At 37.4% G+C, this 22,724-nt stretch overlaps 1 protein-coding gene and 1 non-coding gene across 4 annotated transcripts in view; one reads left to right on the top strand and one right to left on the bottom strand.

The window, feature by feature from the left end:
- LOC123871046 (ankyrin repeat domain-containing protein 50) overlaps positions 1-22,724 on the bottom strand; it is a 73,696-nt gene that overhangs the window by 45,958 nt on the left and 5,014 nt on the right. The gene's annotated exons all lie outside the window — the stretch shown is intronic.
- Positions 16,823-16,902, top strand: Trnal-uag. The gene has a single exon. It is a non-coding gene; the product is annotated as a tRNA-Leu (tRNA).

Raw genomic sequence — 22,724 nt, 5'->3', positions numbered from 1 at the left:
ATAACCATCATAAGAAAGCTCAGATTCATGCTGCGGGCAATGGGGAGAGCCTAAAGGTTGGAACGCCATTTCGGCGGCCGTGTTTCCTGCCATATTATATACCTTAGATACCTGCAAGCCAAGAGTGAATAGGCATCTTCTAGGTAAGCGTGCTCCAACTTGGACCTCATCATTGCTTTCTTTAAAGCATGATTGTCGTCAAGCGCAAGCGCAAAGATTCAGGCGGCGCAAACCCGTAGCATGTGGAAGACCCTATTAAAGACTTATGTTCACTGTGGACGTCTGTCGGTTGATGTTGATGATTATGTCTTTAGTGCAAGTAGTTCAGTAGTTTCAGAGTTTATCGATAACAAACAAACAAACCTTTCCTCTTCATAATATGTACTTAGTAGCGCAAACTTGGAAAAAATCTCGTGGAAACTCTTTGATTTTCCGAGATAAATGTCATTTTACCTGGCAGCCCTAATCAATTTTATCACTGATAATAATAACTAATTCATAACCGTTAAACCTAAGAGTCAAAATCTCGTTTTTCTAGTCGAGTTCCGTAGGCTCTTTGAACTCACCGCATCCCAAGAAAACCTACCATTAGATGTAGGAATAATGGAAAGAGGTCACAACCCTCAGCAATAAAGAATACGATGCGGAGAGAGATGTCACTCTCAAGGTCTTTAAATGTATCCATGCAAAAAACCACGTCGACTGGTTGCTCCGTTGCAGCGTGATTGAATATTAAACCAACAAACACACTTTCGCATTTGAAATATGGCCAATGATTATAAGAAACAGTTTAAATCTCTCTCTGCTCTCTGAGAGACGTTAGGCAAAGTGAACACGAATTATGACACTTCTGTGTTCTTATACAAGCTTAGGTCTCTCAATTTTGTCAATTAATGTCAAATTTCTTTCTCAGATCAAAACCTAGTAAGTGGTTTAAATTCAAGAGAAGTTTAGGAACACACCTTTGAGAACATGGAAAACTTGCAGGTATGCAGGTTTCCTCACGATGTTTTCCTTCGCCGTTAAAGCAAGTGATATTAAATTGCTTAAAACGCACATAACTGAAAAGTTAGTAGTGCGTGATTCCAGGATCGAAGCCCCGACCTTCGATTAGGAGGCGGACGTTCTAACCACTAGGCTATGACAGTTTTTAAATTAAAGGGGTTTAAATATTTTAGTGTGAAGACTGGCCTACACATTTATTCATAACATGTGCATCATTTTCTTTTTTAGGGTTCCGTACCTCAAAATGAAAAACGGAGCTCTTAAAGGATCACTTTGTTGTCTGTCCATTTGTCCGTCCGTCCGTCAAGAAAACCTATACAGTACTTCCCGTTGATCTAGAATCACGAAATTTGTTCTCGGATTTATTCCTTTACTTGGGCTATGAGAGTTGAGACCTATCTACCTGCCCATAATTCTAGGTTAACGGGAAATAATAATAATAATCTTTATCTTTATTGTTTCCCCATAAAAAATTACAACAAGAAATTAGGTTAAGCCACTGATGCCTAAAATAAGTTGTACACTTGTGTTATAGGCATCAGGGCTCTCCCCTTACAGAATTGAAAATTATGTTATGTGTATTAGGTGAAGTTTAATATATACCTACATATATACATACTAGATGACCTCTCTCGGAAATAGACTAATATAGTACCTATAATGTATGTCTGCTATCTGTGTGTGTATGTGTGTATATGAGAGAGGGTGTGTAAGATACAATAGTGTGAAAAGTTTCGAGGGTATTTAGATGAAATCTATAACTTCAGTTTGTATAAGTTATTTAAAAGTGGTAAGTAAATTTTCGGTGTCTTCATAAGATAATTTATGTAAGTATGAAATTAGTGTTTTTTTGCAATTAGTTCTATTTAGTGGGTAGATATGTGTCAATGCATTAACTTTATTATATATATGAGGCCCCTGGAAGCAGTAAAATTTTTCAATGAAAGCTGTTTTTAATTTATGTGGTATGCTTGCTACTTTATGTATTCTACGATTGTTTAGATGAGAAGCGTCATACGTTAGTTCACTATGCTGTTTCAATAATATACTCAATATGAACAACTTTCTTACTGAAAGAACTTCACAATCTTTATAAAGCAAAAATGTTGGGTACCGAAACGGGCGAAAAGTGGACACCTTTAAAATTGTGCGTTGACCAACTTCAGCTTTCATTAAGATTGTTTTAGACGCTCCTCCCCAAGACGATATACAGTATGTAATTACAGATTGGCACAAGGCTAAATATATAGATTTTAATATTTTAGGTTCAACTACATGCCTAAGATTTTTGAAAATGTAGATCATTTTATTCAGTCTATACCCTATCGGTTTTCTTGACAGACACGACAGACGGACAGACGGACAGAAAGACAGACAACAAAGTGATCCTGTAAGGGTCCCGTGTTTCCTTTTGAGATATGGAACCCTAAAAACATTATGTAAGTATGCAAAGTATTTCCCTTGCAAACCATATTTAACAGTTGACATGTAGAGGTCAGAACTCCTTTTGACTTTTCCTATCTTACTTTTAAGTTTTAATGCATTATTAAGTATTTACTGTTTTGACATGGTATTTAGAATATAATGGGTGATATTTATTTTATTTAATCTAATTCCTTTGAAAAACTTAGTAAGGCGCATTAATCTATAAAAAACCTAGCGAGTTCATAGACTTACTATGTTTTAAAATGGTCAAAGCGACTTACTAGCTTTTAATTTTACTTTAATGTGGGTGTCCTTACAATACAACGGGACATACTATGAAAGTTAGGCTTATGACATAAAACGATTTTCGGAAAAATGACATTTACTTTGTTTTGATATGGGGCGGTCGATATAATTAGGTACTAGGGTAAAGGCTCAAGTAAATGAACAGATTGGACGTTTTTACATGTATTAAGAGCTGGAATAAAAAACCGGCTGATATACCTTTTTTAAATATTTTCTTACAAATTCTTACACTTTTTTCAATTTCAATTTCAAAACCGTGTTCCGTTCAAACCGTTCAAAAGTGCGTGTGCGTCCATGTGTGTGTGTGTGAGTGTGTGTACTTATATATACTTGTCTGTATGTTTGTACGAGTGTTTGTGAGTGTGGTATTGCGTTGTATAACCACATGAGTAGCGAACAGAGTCAAAGCTTCATACAAGCGCGCTACGATAGGTACACTACTACAAGCTTGAGGCGCGTGTGTGCGTGAGCACAGGCGCTACGTCGCGTACGGAGAGAAATCGGTTTATACCGGCTCGGCCTGTGCTCAAGCTCAGGGGCTGCAGTACACGTCGCGCGTCGTGTTTTCATTTAATTTAATGTTAATGATAATAATTTAAATAGTGTTTAAAATCTATTTTCTTGAACTGTCATAGATTTTGTTCAAAATCAATATCTGAGGATCCCTAGGATCACAAAACAGGAAATTGTTACCAAAACTTAAAACAGTTGGCACCATTTTGTAATTCTTTGTTAATTGACCGATTTCGTTCAAAATCGATATTTAGAGCTCCCTGGGATCACAAAATAAGAAACTGTTACCAAAATTTAAAAAAGTCGACGCCATTTTGAAATTCTTTGTTAATTGACCGATTTCGTTCAAAATCGATATTTAGAGCTCCCTGGCATCACAAAACAGGAAACTGTTACCAAAATTTAAAAAAGTCGACGCCATTTTGAAATTCTTTGTTAATTGACCGATTTCGTTCAAAATCGATATTTAGAGCTCCCTGGCATCACAGTTATGCTCCTTGCCATCGCCCTTTAGCAAGTCACTATTATTCTTTTTATATTCTTTGTCTGGACCCATGTTTGGCTGGCATAGGTGAGGCATGGCAGGATGCATGTATCTGTAACGGATCTTTTAAGATGTACTGGGTAAGCTCCTTTCATTCTTTCCTTTTGTGCCCAGTACTTGTTCGAACTGATGTTAATCCATCTGTCTACTTCCTCTTCTGCACTTGTAACGCTGAATGAGACTTGTTTTTTAAGATACATTTAGGAGCATAGGTATTGTAGTTCCAATACTTAATTGTATTTATTTGCCTGTTACTATAAATATGGCGGCTGATTGAATGAGGCCGATTGTTGTAGGTACCTCTGCGAAACTGTTCAAAAATAGTAAACTGAAGTAAGTAAGTACTACTTACAAAATTATGTCGCTTTTCATTGATTTCATTAAAGCTTGTGATCTCAGCTCGCTGGCTGCCGACTATTACGCCTTCAAGGAGGTTATGTGGAAGACACTTTCGATGCTGCAACAACAACTGCAACTGCTCACGGAGGGCTATGACAAGCATGAAATGCACACGCGGAGAACGGTTTTATTGTTCCATGGCCTACCGGAGGAGGACAATGAAAAAGTGGAAGGTAAAATCTGTGATTTGGTCTGTGATCGGTTAAAGCTGCCTATCCTTGAAGAGGCAAGTGTCGAAGCCTGTCACCGTCTTGGCTTAAAAAGGGATACACCACGACCTATCTTAGTCCGTTTTTCTAATTTAAAAGTGAAGAATGCAGTATGGAAAGCTAAGACAGCTCTAAAAGGCACCGGAGTCACAATATCAGAGTTCCTCACTAAACCTCGACAAGAGACGTTTGTTGCTGCCAGGAAACACTTCGGCATCAAGAGCTGCTGGTCATCAGACGGTGTTATAGTCATCGTACTTCCGGATAAAAGCCGTACGAAGGTTGTTTCGCTTTCTGAACTTAATACATTAATCGCCAAATACCCACAGACCGCCGCGGCCGTCTCTCAAGATACGAAGTCGTCGAGATCACGCCGAGTAAACAAACATACGGCCAAGTGAATGCGTCATTAATGAGTGGTAGCTAGCGCGTGTTGTAGTATCTCTTTTATTTGATGGCATTATACGCTTCGCTTAGTTAAATTATCAAATACACCTACAAACGAAACTCTTGAAGTCGTGTAATATTTGTATTAAGTACTTAAATTAATTATTGTTTTTACGATAGACTTACTTTAATACTCCTCTATAACCTATTGTTTATAAACCTATTGTTTTTAACTGAAGTTTGTTTTAGTATGTAAGTACTTATGTATTTCCTTTTGTATTTTCTAACTTAATTACTCCTTACTTTTAGTAGGTACCTTAATGTTAACTCGTGACTCTTGCCAGTTAGTGTAGGATAAAAGATTGTGTGATTTATCTTATCTTGCAATTTTTTTCGCTTATAGGACGTTTTTATATAAAAAAAAGTTTACTTATATATAATACTCTTATTAATTATTTTATTAGTATTTATTATTTGTATTTACTTATTATTTTGTTATATATTATTTTATTAGTTTAAACCAATGACAGAATGTGATGATATACTTAATAATGACTTCTTTTCGTGTTCCTCATCCGACGAAGAGGAGTTTCACAGTGCCGCTAGTAGCTTATCTCTGTGTAGTTGTAATTCCTCATGTAATCTTGACACTAAACTTAAATCGGTGCTGGTCAGTAGTGCTCATTGCCTTAATTTTGTACATATAAACGCACAGAGTATTCCGGCTCATTTTTCAGATCTTCAAGCATCTTTTAGCGACGTGCAGGTCGATGGAATATTCGTTTCGGAATCCTGGCTGAAACCATCCCTTCCTTCTATCCTTTATGCCCTACCGGGATACACGTTGATTCGCAATGATCGTACGTGTAAACGTGGTGGAGGGGTCTGTCTATATCTCAAGGACAACATAAAGTTCAACGTAATAAGTCAGAGTCCGAGTATATACTCTGGCAACTTTGAATACCTATTTTTGGAAATTTCATTTGACCATAAAAAACTTCTCCTCGGGGTAGTCTACAGTCCTTCTTGTAACGTAAACTATTTCAATGATTTTGACACCCTCCTCAATAACTTATCGCCATCCTATGAACACGTCATCATCATGGGTGACCTAAATACTTGCTTAATAAAAAACGACCATCGATCCAAACAATTAAATTCCCTAGTTTCATCAGTCAACCTAAAAATTCTTCCTCTTAACGCGACTCACTTTTCTCCTAATTCTATCCCTTCTCTCTTGGACCTCATAATTGTTTCTAATCCCGATAAAGTACTCGTTCACGGTCAACTAACAGCCCCCTTCTCTTACCACGACCTTATTTTTCTTAGTTATAACCTATCTGTCCCTAGACGTAAGAGCAAGGTTATCCTGCGACGTAATTATAAAGGTATAGACTTGGACACATTAAATGATGACGTTTCTAAATTAGATTGGTCCCCTCTTTATTGCTCATCCACTGTAGACGACAAGGTTGATTTTCTAAATTCGACCCTCATAAGACTATTTGATGCACATGCACCTGTTAGATCAATAAGGGTCAAACATCTCCCAGCCCCCTGGCTCACTCCTACGATTAAAAAACTCATGACCAAACGAAACAAAGCAAAGAGTCTCTGTAAAAAGTACCCTTGTGATGTCAATGTGGCTGCCTATAAAAAGTTGCGTAATCTCTGTAATAGAATGTGTAGGGATGCAAAACGTCGCCATATTTTCTCTTGTGTAAATGATTTTTCTTCTTCACAGACCTGGAGGTTTTTTAAGTCTCTAGGTGTAGGAAAAAGTTCTGAAGAATCTAAGCCCTCCGTAGACATAAACTCTCTTAATCAACATTTTTCTAACCCCCCGGTAAAAATTTCCAATAGCAATAAATTCCAAACGCTTCATAATTTGGCCAATGTTGCCAGGCCCAAATGCGAACCCTTTCTATTCCAGGAAATTACGGTTGGTGAGGTTAAGAAGGGAATTCTTAGTATTACATCCAAAGCTGTTGGTAGTGATAACATAAGCCGAGATATGCTTATTCTTATCATTGATGTTGTTTCGCCTATTATTGCCCACATCCTCAATTTTTCTCTTTCCTCTAAATGTTTTCCTACGGCTTGGAAGTTAGCTCACGTTATACCTTTGCCAAAAATCTCTAACCCTTCTTCACTCTCTCAATATCGTCCCATTTCAATACTCCCCATTATTTCCAAGATTTTAGAAAATTCCGTATTTAAACAACTTTCCTACTATCTTTTTCAAAACAACCTTTTGAGTCCCTATCAATCAGGTTTCCGTCCCTTACACAGTACCACCACCGCTTTACTCAAAGTCACGGAAGATATTCGCCATGCTATGGATAACAAAAAATTAACAGTACTTGTTCTTCTTGACTTTAGCAATGCGTTCAATTCAGTGGATTTTGATGTACTACTCAACATTCTCTGCTCGCTTAATTTATCACCATCCGTAGTTGAATGGTTTAGATCCTACCTTCTTGGTCGCCGTCAGAGAATCTATGCTGACGGAGTTTACTCTGATTGGGCTGATATCTCTGCCGGTGTACCTCAGGGTGGCGTTTTGTCTCCTCTGTTATTCTCTGTTTTTATAAACGAAATCACTAAAACAGTTTCATCCCACTACCACCTCTACGCAGATGATTTGCAAATTTATAGGCATGCTGCTGTCACTGACCTGGCCGCTACAGTGGATGAAATTAACTTGGATCTTGCACAAATAAAGAATTGGGCTGACGCACACGGTCTTTTGGTAAACCCAAAAAAATCGCAGGCTATTGTAATAGGTAGTAGACAATTTCGAATTCGTGCTGATTTAAAAAATCTCCCTGCAATAGCCTACGATGGGGTAACTATTACGCTAACCGAAAGAACTAAAAATCTTGGCGTGATATTGGACGGCCATTTATCGTGGGCAAGTCACATTAATGAAGTGAGTAAGCGCATGCACTACTCCCTTCACTCCTTGAAACGTTTGCAGAATTTCCTTCCTCTTAAAACTAAAATCTTACTCGCACAATCTCTTCTGCTTCCTCTCCTAGATTACGCCGATGTCTGCTATTTAGATGCAACCGAGGAGCTGCTTGATAAACTAGATCGCCTTCAGAATTTGTGCATCCGTTTTATTTTCGGATTGCGCAAATTCGACCATGTTTCTCAATTTCGAAATAAGTTAAAGTGGCTCCCTATTCGACTTCGCCGGAATACTCATATTCTCACGCTACTCTTTAAGATTTTAAATTCATCCTCCCCCTCTTACTTGCGTGAGCGCTTCAACGAAGCCGCTCCTCGGGTGATGCCAGTGCGTTCGTGTGTCAAGTTAAACTCACTTGCAGTTCCCCCTTACAACACTATATTTTATGCTAAATCTTTTACGGTACTCGCAACTCGCCTTTGGAACTCACTACCTGACAGTATTTTTAAAAATAACCCTTCCATCAGCACCTTCAAACTTCGTCTGAAACAGCACTATCTTTCCTCTCTGTCATAACATATTGTTTACATATATTTATCGGTATATATTATAAGATATATTTATGACTATAAGTATATATTTATGTATTAAGGTATATATGTTTTTGTAAGTCTATTTTAATATATAAATATTTGTAAGTATATATTATAACATAATATCTACTATATTTATTTTTTATTTTTCATGATTACTGTCTATCTTTGCTGTACCTATTCTACTCCATTTACAACCTCTCGCACTGCCAAGGGTCACTGGTAGAGATCTCTTATAGAGATAAGTGCTTCCCTGTCCACTTTTTCTTTCCTTTTATTTATATTGTTACAACTTTCTGGTACAAATAAAAATAAATAAAAATAAAATAAATAAATATGGATTTCGAAAATTTGACCACATTTCCAAATTTCGCGATATATAAAGTGGCTTCCGATTCCGAATCATTTCACTGGCATACAAAATTCAACTTTTTTGTTTTATTAGGTTTTGAAACTGTTTCTTACTAATTTGACGTCGCTGATTTCAGATCTACTTTAATTTTTTACACAGCAGCTCTAGTTTTTGAGATACAGGTACCCCCATATTTTGCACTATACTCACACTTTGTATGTTCACACTTTATTAAGATCACACAAGTAATTTCCAAAATTTATCGAGGTGTTAACATCAAGAAGAACATCTGCAAGTTATTCCAATCATTTTTGTACCATTTGGTGGCGAGTACGTATTAAAGAATGTCGTGCAAGTGTGTCTAACTTTGTAAAACAAGCATACTCGGGCTACTTTGAGAACCCATTAGCAGCTAACAGCAAGGCCTGGACTCCAAATTTTTATATGTGGAAGCTGTATTTCCTCATTGCGTTTATGAGCAAATAAGAATAGACCCTACTTTTACTAAAAAAAGTATTATAATTTGGCGCGAACCATCTAAACACCATGATGATTATTATTTCTGCATTGTGAATATAACCAGAAGAAACAGCAAAAAAATTGTTCCAAGCGACTCTATTGTAACTTGCAGTCTACAATTAGAACGATTCTGACTTCTGGTGATAAATCTGTACCTCAGCCCCAACCCAGTACCTCCAATCTACTTCAAGAACTTTCAGAAGGTAGTGACGATGTAGTGACTTTTACATCTCAACTTAGACTATTCAATCAAAATGATTTGGACCACTTAATGAGAGATCTTAGATTGTCTAAAAAGCATCAGAACATGTGGCTTCTCGGCTCAAAGGAACAAATCTGATAACATGTGTTACGGTATATTGTTCTCACTACTCTCAAAACATTCAGCAGCTGATGTTGCACTTCCAGCAACTTGGGTGCAACATGGGCATTAAGTTTTTCTCTATTATACAGAAAGGGCTCTATTATACATTCTAAAACAGGTTTTATTTATTATTATTATGTAAAATAGTTTTTGATTTATCGCGCAAAATGTAGAAAAAAATATACAATAAGTCAAAAACTGTGAAAATCTGACATTTTTTTTTGAATTCCAAGCCGAAAATATATTTAAGAATTTATTTATTAATAGGAATCGAGAGTTTATGCACTAGATAGAGTTCGTTCATTCACTGAAATTCCCAGTTCATTTACTGGCAATTTATCCTTTTGTTAAATAAAATAAGTTATAATAATTAATACCACGCATTTTATTTGATTTTTTGATATTTAAATAATTTAAGAGTGTATACCTACTGTGTACAGACACACAAAATATAAAAATTATATATAGAACGATTCTCATATACCTTAATTTTAGGTCAATGTCAGGGTAGTCCTTATTTGTTCATGTACTGGATCGTTTACCCTCCTACGTCAAAATACTAAAAGTCCGCGTAAATTTGGCAGATTGAAATGTCTGCTTGATTAATTGTCAATAGAGGGTCATGACATGTCAAAATTGCTAGTTTGAAGGTGAAATCGTCTATGTCATTCGCATTGGTTTTCCTCTTAAGTAATTTAAGCGATTTTATGGCTCTACCATATGGTGTAATCTTCAACAGATTAACAGGCTTTGCTTAAAGCGACGTTTAAATTGTTAAAAGCAGGCATTACCTACTTATCGGATCAAACAGTAGTTAAACAGCTTCGATTAACAGACTAGCTAAGCTACGTACTTTGGTGTTATGCAAGAAAATTGGTTTATTTATGTATGTATAAACTTAGTAAAGTTGTTGTTCCTTGTACCTTGTATCTAAAGTCTGAATAAGAACCAGCGCAAACAGACGGAGTAGAGTAGAAATAAATCAATTTAAAGCTTAAATTGAGGCGTTGCGCTGTGATGCCAAAGTAAATAAAGCTTAATTTGAGTTGTTACTGTATATATAATATATTAATATCATGAAAGACGCCACGCCTCCGCTCTGCCGGTGTGCGTTATGCCTCATTGAAGACTGTAATGTCTAAAGAGAACATAAATTATCCCCATAATACCAGGTCATGTACTACTATTTATAGCAATAACATTTATAGAAAACCACTGAAATGGACACACCCAAGTACGCTGGAAAAGGTAAGTATGCCCATAAAAAAGGACAATTATTATTGTACTTATGCCGATATGAATCGTTCCATCAAGCGTACCGAGAAATAAAATTGACGCTTTGTGTGAAATATTCTTCGTGATGACACTGTGTACACAGATGTATCATCATTAACATTCAGTTCTGAGTACGCTCAGACGCTCACAGCTGCCATCAACGCCAAAACGATAAAAATCAAGTTGCAATCAAAAACAGGTCGATAATCGCAGATCCAGCGTACTTTTATTAGTAGAGATCACAGTAAAAGAAGTAGCCACAGTCGTAGAATTAACCTAGGACTTCGTCTGTGTTGGTGTTAGCTGGCGGGCGTGCTCTGCTTTTTTGGAGTGTTTTTTTTTTGTTAAAACTGACTGGAAAGCGCTCTAAGGGGGTGCCGTGCGTATGTCGGCGAGCGCCGGCACAGACGGGGTCCATACTTGTATCATCATGATCAACCCATTTCCGCCCCACTACTGAGTACGGGTCTCCTCTCAGAATGAGAAGGATTTAGGCCATAGTCTGCCACGCTGGCCCAATGCGGATTGGCAGACTTCACACACCTTTGAGAACAGGGAGAACTCTCAGGCATGCAGGTTTCCTCACGATGTTTTCCTTCACCGTTAAAGCAGGTGATATTTAATTGCTTAAAACGCACATAACTGAAAAGTTAGTGGTGCGTGCCCGGGATCGAACCCCCGACCTCCGATTAAGAGGCGGACGTTCTAACCACTAGGCTATCAAAGCTACCATACTTGTATAGTTTAACTAAATTGTTACAAATAACTACAAACTTGACATTGGCTAATCTTTGTAAAGCCAGACGAGAGAGGAGGAGGAATTAACCTACCTATTCTTTGCAACCGAGCGATTCGTAGGTATCTCGAAATAGACATCGATAGTGGAACAAAGTCCCGATAGGCATTAGACACAAACTGGGCCGCCTTTTAGCTGATTGCTTTTACGCGTGGAGACTACAGAGGAGCCACTACATAACGCGTAACTCGCTCAGGATATTGCTTTAGCATTTCACGCGCGTACCATACGGAATTTATATGCCGTCAAAGTGTCGATTCTAGTTGAAGTACAAAATTTCCGTGCTTTTGCAAAAAAGCGGCTAAATCCGAAAAAAATTTACTCTATCACACTGCACACTATCACATAATATTATAAAGGCGAAAGTTTGTGTGTGTGTGTGTGTGTGTGTGTGTTTGTTACTCTTTCACGCAACAACTACTGAATGGATTTGGCTGAAATTTGGAATGGAGATAGATAATATCCTGGATTAGCACATAGGCTACTTTTTATCCCGGAAAATCATAGAGTTCCTACGGGATTCTAAAAAACCGAAATCCACGCGGGCGAAGCCGCGGGCATCTTCTAGTAATATATATATATATATAGACTCTATAGACATTTTAAAACTGACATTTCTATAAACGAATGCTACATATTATAACATTAAACATACTAAGTACTTATTTTGCTAGTGAGTCCCACATACCCACGTGTGCGCGGGATGCGAACTGCATTTTTACCAGCGGATAAAAAAATGTACAAATCACAAGCTCGAAAATATTACTCAATGTACAACTTACCGCGCTAGGCCTAGCTTATATTAATTTATTTGTACCAAATACAATAGTTGATGTTTGCAACCACGTTGGTTTAGCGTTCTAAAAATTCCCGTGGGAACTGTTTAATTTTCCGGGATAAAAGTAGCCAAGTCCGTCCCCAGGGTGTAAATCTAACTCTGTACCTACCTTTCATCAAAATCGGTTTAACGGATGGATCGTGAAAAGGTAGCAGACAGACAGCCAGCCACACACTTTCGCATTTATAATATTAGCATGGATTGGTCAAAGATACATATCTTTTTAATTTTATTTTTCTACCTTCATATTTTTTATTTTATTATCTAGGATAGTGCATGTAAAAGTTACTAACTATGGAGTTGGCAACTCCTCCAGTCTCTACATTAATTACAAGTGGCAGGCATCCCGCATCTGTTAGGTAGTTACTAGTTAAGTTATAAATATAATTGCTCTACTAACTATTAATGAGGAATACCTATACTTACTATACAAATACGGAAGCAATAACCCGTAGCAATAACTAATATTGTGACAGAAGGATGTAACTACAAGTAACTTTATCAATTTCGAAGAATGATCGAATATCGTTCGAACGGTATTTAATAAATCAGTGAAATGTACCTACTCATTTATCAGTTAGCGCCTATTCACACGCGCCGGCTCTTGAGTATTCGAAGCCGGATAGTCCCGAAATCGAAGAGAATGGGTAGGTACGTTTAAGGATTTTCGGAATTAAGGAATTCGCGCGAATTCTACTTCATTTTATTTGTAAGTTAAAATTGGTGCTCTACATGTTGAGATAGATGCTGTGCTTAATTTTATCCATTGCTCCGTTGCGGCATGATTGGAAGACAAACCAACGACCCAACAAACAAACACACTTTCGCATTTATAACATGCGTAGTACTATGTAAAAGAGCCTTAAGTCCTACAGGAACAACAGGACAGAACATAGCAAAACAAACACCATTCAAACAGAAATATTCCATACACCATTTACCCGGTCCCACTGTTTCCTTGTTCCCCAGTTATGCGCACGGCAAACAAACTGATAACTAGAACAGGACTAACATTATACAGGCCTTGGAATATGGCACTTGTTGCTGAAGCGATAAGGTTGGGAGTTAAGTGATATAATTGTTAAGCTATAGTTGAACTATGTTGACTGTAAGATAATATAGGCAGATAGTTCTGAATACACGTATTTCATTTCGGAAGCCATGTTTACTTCAGTTAGGTATCTACCTGAATTGTGAAAAGCACAGATTAAGGAAAAGGAAGTGAAAGATGGTTATTGATTAGTAAATAATTACACAAGTGTAAATTAAAAATTTATAACACCCCCGACGATCCAAAGTATCTGAGTTTTCAAAACATCATTTTCAAATAAATAATTATGTATTTAGGCAACGTCCATCTTGACAGCTTGACATTTGTCAATTGACATAATATTATGAACCTAACGGTCATCTAACCTTCTTTTCTACAAGAAAAGTAGAAAAGAGCTGATAACTCTTAAACGGCTGAACCAATTTTTTTAGATTATAGCTAAGAACACTCTCGATCAAGCCACCTTTCAAACAAAAAAAACTAAATTAAAATCGGTTCATTCGTTTAGGCGCTACGATGCCACAGACAGATACACAGATACACAGATACACAGATACACAGACACACAGATACACAGATACACACGTCAAACTTATAACACCCCTCTTTTTGGGTCGGGGGTTAAAAATGTCGATTAACTTACATTACCCTAAAGAAGTCTACGTAATTCCACGGATTATTAACTACATTATTTAAGTATTAGGTAGGGGTTATTGCCACACCCGAAAACATAGGAAAACAAATTGAAAAGTAAGTAACTAAGGGGGAACTTATAATCAAGAATTAAAAGGTAGTGCTGTAAAAAAGAAATCATTTCAATCAAATTATTTCGTCCAAAATTCGCCCAAAGTCCTGATACTTGACCATGTTAAAGTATCGATTTAACTAAAAACGAAACGTGAAATGTTTACGACGTCAACGTCACATCTATGTATTTCATACAAGCTCCACGGACAATTGAAATTCCGCAATTCCAGGCAATTTAGTCAATTATGACGTCACGACCACATGGCGCAATTTACTTCAGTACCCAGTGATACCTGAAAATTTCAGCAATGTAATGCGAAATAATTGCTCCAGATTACTTAACTCATTACTCCCGATCGATCGTACCTATGTTGCCGAGCGACAATTGCTCAAAAAACTGTCCATGTAAGCGCACCATTTACTAAGGAAGCGTTTTGCTGTTTGATAAAAAGTTGCTGATTTGACTAGTAGGCACCATCCTATTCCCATATTCTATGATACAGGCACATCCAGTGGCTGTATATCCCTCGTATCAAAAGTCAAGAGTGCCAGACGTCCGCGTCTATAAAATAAGGCTTCGTAGATTGAGGGTCGTCGACTCGACTCGTCGCAATCGATAGCGCAGGGGTTGAAATCATTGGGATTTAGCATTCGGTCGGCTTGCTTTACGAGAGGGTTGCTATGTGGGGTTGATATGATTAGTTGACTTTTTAATTTCTCGCTTTAACATAATAACTAGCCGACTTCGCCTGGGTGGCTACTGGCCACAGATAATACGCGTGGCTTCGAAAATAAATATCTAAGCATAGGTATATTATGCGACAGGTCGAGATGGCAGTCGGGGTATGAGGCGGGGGGACGCCCCGCACATCAGCACGTTACCCGTGCTAGCCCGCACCGGGTTAGCGCGGAAGCTGTGCGGGTATGCGGGTCGTCCCCACCCCGATTGCCATGTCGACCTGTCGGGTGTTATAGTTAGCTAGCGACCGCCCACGCCTCCGTTCGTGAAAATAATACATATTATACCTAAATCCTCTTTAAGTACCTATTCCCTACTAGCTGATGCCCGCGACTTCATCTACGTGGATTCAGGTTTTTAAAAATCCCGTGGGAACTCTTTGATTTTCCGGGATAAAAAGTAGGTATCTTCATATCACTCTCCAGGTCTTTGCCTATACCCATGCAAAAAAAATCACGTCGATCGATTTTAAATAGAAATTAAAAATCTAAATCTAAGCGGACGAAGTCGCGGACATCAGCTAGTGCCATATAAAATCTTTTATGACCCCCTGTCTAGCCACTATCGTAGGTATTGCTTGCCCTAAGACGACGACCTAGACCTTTCAATCTGAGAATCCATTTTCTATAGACGTCTGGCACTTTGACATTCAATAGCTTCTAGATTTTTCTATAGTTAGCTGAACCGCTCAAGTGCGAATCGGGCCTCGCTCTTTTACGGTTCCGTTCATCTATACTAATATTATAAAGAGGAAACCTTTGTATTTTTGTATGTTTGTATTGAATAGGCTCAAAAACTACTGGACCGATTTCAAAATTTCTTTTACCATTACTTAGAGGGATTCTTCCAAATCCGTATAGGCTATATTTTATCCCGGAAAATAGAAAAAATAAATGTCCACCCGTGCGAAGCCGGGGCAGGTCGCTAGTAATTATTAATTGTGAATATCACATTTTTAGTATATGAAATATTTTTTCCAAGCTAGAATATCGCAATGAACCGCGAAAGAAAACCCCGACAAAATATGTTCGTTGGTTTTGATCTCAGCTCACTATTTCACAAATTGTTGTTCAGTACTATTTGTTGTTTTAATACAATATATGGCCTGGTGGGCCTGGTACATGTTATACCGAAATTTCATATTCCTAGCTGGTGTAGTTTTTGAGATAATCCACCGTCATAAAAATGGTCTAATTTTTTTAAGATACAAAAATATAAAAATATGTTCGTACTCTACTCAATAAGCTCTATACAATGGTACCCCAGATGCAAGGGTAAGATTTTTTTCCGGCTCATTTTCCATGTATGGGAGCTCCCCTGAAAAATAATTAAAGTAAATATCTAATTCAATATTTGGTTTTGGGTTAACGTTCTACACCAAATTCCAAAATTTTAGGTTTGTAACTTATTTCGTCTACAAGCTAGAGAGACCTGTGAAGCGCGGACAGACGGACAGACAGACAGCAGAGTTTAATAGAGCTCCGGTTTTACCCTTTGGGTACGGAGCCCTAAAAACTGTCATGTATTTAAGGTTCAATGTACATTTAATATAAAGTATAATAAAGCAAAATAAGTTTGTATATTTTTTCACTGATATAATATAGCTGAAAACTTTTATTATAAGCATTGATATAAATTAATAATAGTTAATTGCATAATCCTTCCGATTATGAAACTATAAACATAGTTTTAGCAAGAGTTCCGTGAATTCAGACAGTAAACACAATCGCAAGATGATAATAGGCGAATGATAAAAACATTACTCATTTTCATAGAGACAATGCCACCGCGAAGTAAACAGAACGTCAATAGCTAGTGTATGCTAATTTCGCTCAGGCAGACATGAGGCAGCGTGGCCGAGCGGTCTAAGGCGCTGGTTTTAGGCACCAGTCCGAAAGGGCGTGGGTTCGAATCCCACCGCTGTCAAAATACCGTTTTGTTTTTTTATATATAATTTTTACAAGAATTTATTTCATTTTTGCCACTAAAATTTTCTTTATTATACCATCCTCTTATATTTTGTTGTGTTGTAAAAGAAAAGCTTATCTAAACGAATGACTCAATAGTTTTTGTTTTACGTAATCAGTAGGTATGTATAAATATTTTATGGAATAAGTGAAGGTAATTTGTTTTTAATACAAAACGTTTGACAATAACGGTCGGACGAAATTAAAAATTATCACAATAATAAACCGATTACACAATACACTTTGTATGCTCTACAGTCTAGACGATCTAGACCTAGACCTAAAATAAGAATAGTTAGTGCATCCAAAAGCGTGAAAATTAGCGGTTCTAATTAATACATACACGTGAAACGCATTGTTTTATGACTTTGATAGCAACCGTACTGAACATAATATGTTTTCGATAAAATTAATATATGAGAAGTGTAATTGCAAAACCCGCTAAAACGATTTTATATAGAAATCGACTTTTTGATTAAATGTACTTACTTCTATAGTCTATACTAATAAATAAAATTGAAGTGTCTGTCTGTAATTTCGAAATGATCACCTTATAATAAGGTCATATGTTTATTTGAACAGTACCATAACTGAATCACAAGTTTTTTTTTTTAAATTTTGTCTGTCTGTCTGTCTGTCTGTCTGTTTGAACGGGCTAATCTTCCGCAACAGCGACAACAAACTAGACTGCGAAAAATTGCGACTTACGAGTGTAGTGAGATTTTTGCGCTAAGATTACGCGCGAATCGCTGGCGGGCGGGAAAAATTGGTATGATGCTTATGTAAAAAAAATTTTTTTCTTAGGAACTATTAAATCCGATCCGAAATTCGTAAAATTCACATCCGCCGTTAGTTTTAAGTTTTCTTAACATTTTAAATTATCGATTTAACTTAAAAAGTACGTCAAATTACGTTGAACGTTTATGACGTCACATCTATGTATTTTATACAAGTTCCTTACTAAGCAAGCGTTTTGACGTTTGATAAAAAGTCACTGATTTGACTAGTAGTCAAATCATCCCTATTCACGGGCGCGTTTCACGTTTCACATGGGAGTTTCTAGCGCGCTTAAAAATGAATTTACTACCCTAACTCCGTATCACACCACACTAATATTATAAAGGCGAAAGTTTGTGTGTATGTTTGTTACACTTTAACAGAAAACCTACTTGGACGGATTTGGCTGAAATTTGGAATCGAGATAGATTATACCCTGGATTAACACATATGCTACTTTTCACCCGGGTAAATCAATGAGTTCCCACAGGAATTTCAAAGACTTATATGCTCGCGAACGGAGTCGCGGGCATCAGCTAGTGTTACATAACATAAATCACTCCTTGAACTTATACGCAACCGTCGTTCCGCATCATTGCTAAGCCGCTAGGGAGCGAACTTCGAGGAAGCACAGCTAACCGTATTAAGTGTAATGCCCACGTCATGCTCCAAATATTCACACAATTTCCACGGAAGCATCGTTTTGGCTTCGTTAAACTGTCATACTCATCATAATACTACACAATGGTCATATTTTGTAATTTTAGTCGTCACAAGAGCTAGTGTAATCTTTTCTGATGATTAAATACACGTACAAAGCTCGATGAATTGAAAAACGTTGCGCGTTTGGGACCTCATATAGCTGGAATGGCTATCTGCACCGGAAAACGCAGCAATGTGAGCCTGAGTGAGAGATTGAAATATTAGATGGGCGGATGATTCCAAATTCTGTAGAAATCTTTGCAAGCCTACAAAAGACGTCTATAACTATTGACCGCTATTAGTTTGAAATTTTAAGATAACCATATGGGGACCAATACAGGGATGATTAAACGATCATAGCTAAAAAGTTATGGACATTTTCTTGTAGATCAAAAATAATTTCTAGATTACCCAAAGCACGTCGCCAAGGACCAAATTCGCAATTTTAGCGTTTACATAATAAAAAGACAGAAAAAGAATAACAAAAAAATCTACGAGAACATACAAATAATTAAACTAATCAGTCGTTAACAAAAATTATTTGTATTTAGCCAGGATCTGCATGACTGGACTCAAATGCTAACAGCAAATGAAGCTAGCGGCAAATTAGTCCTTATCGTGCATGTAATCGATCTACAGGAAATATTACGGCAGTCTCCGCGCCTAGCAGCTCATTAGCCGTCATTTTCGCATGATTGATGGACGTTGCAGTGATGCACAGCTTCCTCCAGACCTTTGGCTTCAGATAAGCGGTCATTGACATACCAAGGGTAATTTTATAATTATGTTTATCTCTGTCCAAGCTACAGAGGGTTGGTTTGGGATTGATACTGATTTATGGTGTTTTGGGGGCTCCGTCGTCAGCGATGAAATGGAACTTCGCGAGGTTTACAGTCGGTAGGAGCCCGAAATAATCACTGTGCTCAAAACTAAAATATAATATGTGTAATTAGTGCCAATTTTTCTAATTAAAATATTTATTGCTTGTGCTTGTTGTATGTTATTTTTTTACGATCAATAAAAAAATGTTCAAGAAATTTCTTTTACTGTTTTGGCATCCTCATGATCAACCCTACTAAGCCTACTACTGAGCGCTGGTCTCAAAAAGAGAAGGGTAGGGCCTTTGAATACATTATGGGGAACTCTCAGGCGAGCAGATTTCCTTACGATGTTTTCGTTCACCGTTATAGCACCGAAAGTGAAGAAGTGCGTGCCCGGATCGAACCACCGACCTTCCCGACCGAGGTCTTAACCACTTGGCTATCACAACAATGTGTATAGATAGGCATACGGGATGGTGAGAGAAAAGTTTACATTAACCAACCTCAAACAAAGGGAGTAAGTACCTCAGACTGAGGATGTTTGCGCTTGTAGCACTGTTTTTAACCCGGCAAGGGCTCTTCACACACTTAAACACTCGGAAATGCCTGTCAACACTTTTAGCCCTCCACATTCGTTGTTCATCCTTTCCTCCTAGAATGTAGCACTTTAGACTTTAGATTTGGCTAGATTATCTTTTGTAAATAGATATACCTAAGTAAAGTATGTACCTAAGTAAAAAGAAAGTACCTAATAAAGGTATCTATTCTGCTGCCTATACTATACTGGCCGGCAACGCATCGGCGGTTCCTCTGGTGTTTGTTGTCAAAAAAAAAAAAACAATACAGCGGTGGCGCACTCAGTCGCGCCGCATCCTTAAATCTTGTTATTCCGATTTCAACAGTATCAGTATTATCAAAAGACTGGACTCTTCCTACTGCACGGAAAGGACAAGATTGGCTGATGAACCAATCGCGCAATGATAATACAACTCGCCTATCACGCATCACTTCATACCTACCACGAAATAGATTGATAAATCCTAACACCACCACCATCCATACTAATATTATAAATGCGAAAGTGTGTCTGTCTGTCTGCCTGTAACTTTTGCACGGCCCAACCACAGAGCCGATTTTAATGAAATTTGGTACGGACTTGAGATACATTCTGGGGAAGGACATTGGATGGATTCAGGAAAATTGAAGAGTTCCTATGGGATTAAAAAAAAACCGAAATCCAACCGGGCGAAGCCGCGGGCATCCTCTAGTACTGTATACGTACATTGATTGTGTGTTAAAATAGAAATAAATATGATTTCACTCTTATTCTGATGAATTTTAGAAAGATGATACCCAATCATTACCGAAAATCATTTATTAACCAAACCATTAAGATAAAACCAAACCAGTCCTTAGTCTGAGTCTTGACTTCTCTTACCAACATCTAGTAACTGTATGGTTTATGCATAAATTGTGATATATCTTTGAAATGACAATAGCAGTGAATGTTATGACATGAAAGCAACTTTCGTTTTCTCATAACAATTAAGAGGAATGTATGTATTCATGGTCCATTCATACACTTTGACATAACTGTAGACGAAATAAGTTACAAACCTAAAATTTTGGAATTTGGTGTAGAACGTTAACCCAAAACCAAATATTGAATTAGATATTTACTTTAATTATTTTTCAGGGGAGCTCCCATACATGGAAAATGAGCCGGAAAAAAATCTTACCCTTGCATCTGGGGTACCATTGTATAGAGCTTATTGAGTAGAGTACGAACATATTTTTATATTTTTGTATCTTAAAAAAATTAGACCATTTTTATGACGGTGGATTATCTCAAAAACTACACCAGCTAGGAATATGAAATTTCGGTATAACATGTACCAGGCCCACCAGGCCATATATTGTATTAAAACAACAAATAGTACTGAACAACAATTTGTGAAATAGTGAGCTGAGATCAAAACCAACGAACATATTTTGTCGGGGTTTTCTTTCGCGGTTCATTGCGATATTCTAGCTTGGAAAAAATATTTCATATACTAAAAATGTGATATTCACAATTAATAATTACTAGCGACCTGCCCCGGCTTCGCACGGGTGGACATTTATTTTTTCTATTTTCCGGGATAAAATATAGCCTATACGGATTTGGAAGAATCCCTCTAAGTAATGGTAAAAGAAATTTTGAAATCGGTCCAGTAGTTTTTGAGCCTATTCAATACAAACATACAAAAATACAAAGGTTTCCTCTTTATAATATTAGTATAGATGAACGGAACCGTAAAAGAGCGAGGCCCGATTCGCACTTGAGCGGTTCAGCTAACTATAGAAAAATCTAGAAGCTATTGAATGTCAAAGTGCCAGACGTCTATAGAAAATGGATTCTCAGATTGAAAGGTCTAGGTCGTCGTCTTAGGGCAAGCAATACCTACGATAGTGGCTAGACAGGGGGTCATAAAAGATTTTATATGGCACTAGCTGATGTCCGCGACTTCGTCCGCTTAGATTTAGATTTTTAATTTCTATTTAAAATCGATCGACGTGATTTTTTTTGCATGGGTATAGGCAAAGACCTGGAGAGTGATATGAAGATACCTACTTTTTATCCCGGAAAATCAAAGAGTTCCCACAGGAATTTCAAAGACTTATATGCTCGCGAACGGAGTCGCGGGCATCAGCTAGTGTTACATAACATAAATCACTCCTTGAACTTATACGCAACCGTCGTTCCGCATCATTGCTAAGCCGCTAGGGAGCGAACTTCGAGGAAGCACAGCTAACCGTATTAAGTGTAATGCCCACGTCATGCTCCAAATATTCACACAATTTCCACGGAAGCATCGTTTTGGCTTCGTTAAACTGTCATACTCATCATAATACTACACAATGGTCATATTTTGTAATTTTAGTCGTCACAAGAGCTAGTGTAATCTTTTCTGATGATTAAATACACGTACAAAGCTCGATGAATTGAAAAACGTTGCGCGTTTGGGACCTCATATAGCTGGAATGGCTATCTGCACCGGAAAACGCAGCAATGTGAGCCTGAGTGAGAGATTGAAATATTAGATGGGCGGATGATTCCAAATTCTGTAGAAATCTTTGCAAGCCTACAAAAGACGTCTATAACTATTGACCGCTATTAGTTTGAAATTTTAAGATAACCATATGGGGACCAATACAGGGATGATTAAACGATCATAGCTAAAAAGTTATGGACATTTTCTTGTAGATCAAAAATAATTTCTAGATTACCCAAAGCACGTCGCCAAGGACCAAATTCGCAATTTTAGCGTTTACATAATAAAAAGACAGAAAAAGAATAACAAAAAAATCTACGAGAACATACAAATAATTAAACTAATCAGTCGTTAACAAAAATTATTTGTATTTAGCCAGGATCTGCATGACTGGACTCAAATGCTAACAGCAAATGAAGCTAGCGGCAAATTAGTCCTTATCGTGC

The sequence above is a fragment of the Maniola jurtina genome, chromosome 13, assembly GCF_905333055.1.
Source record: "Maniola jurtina chromosome 13, ilManJurt1.1, whole genome shotgun sequence".
Lineage (NCBI taxonomy): Eukaryota > Metazoa > Arthropoda > Insecta > Lepidoptera > Nymphalidae > Maniola > Maniola jurtina.
The sequence above is the reverse complement of the archived record's forward strand: the minus strand, read 5'-3'. Positions and strand labels throughout refer to the sequence as shown.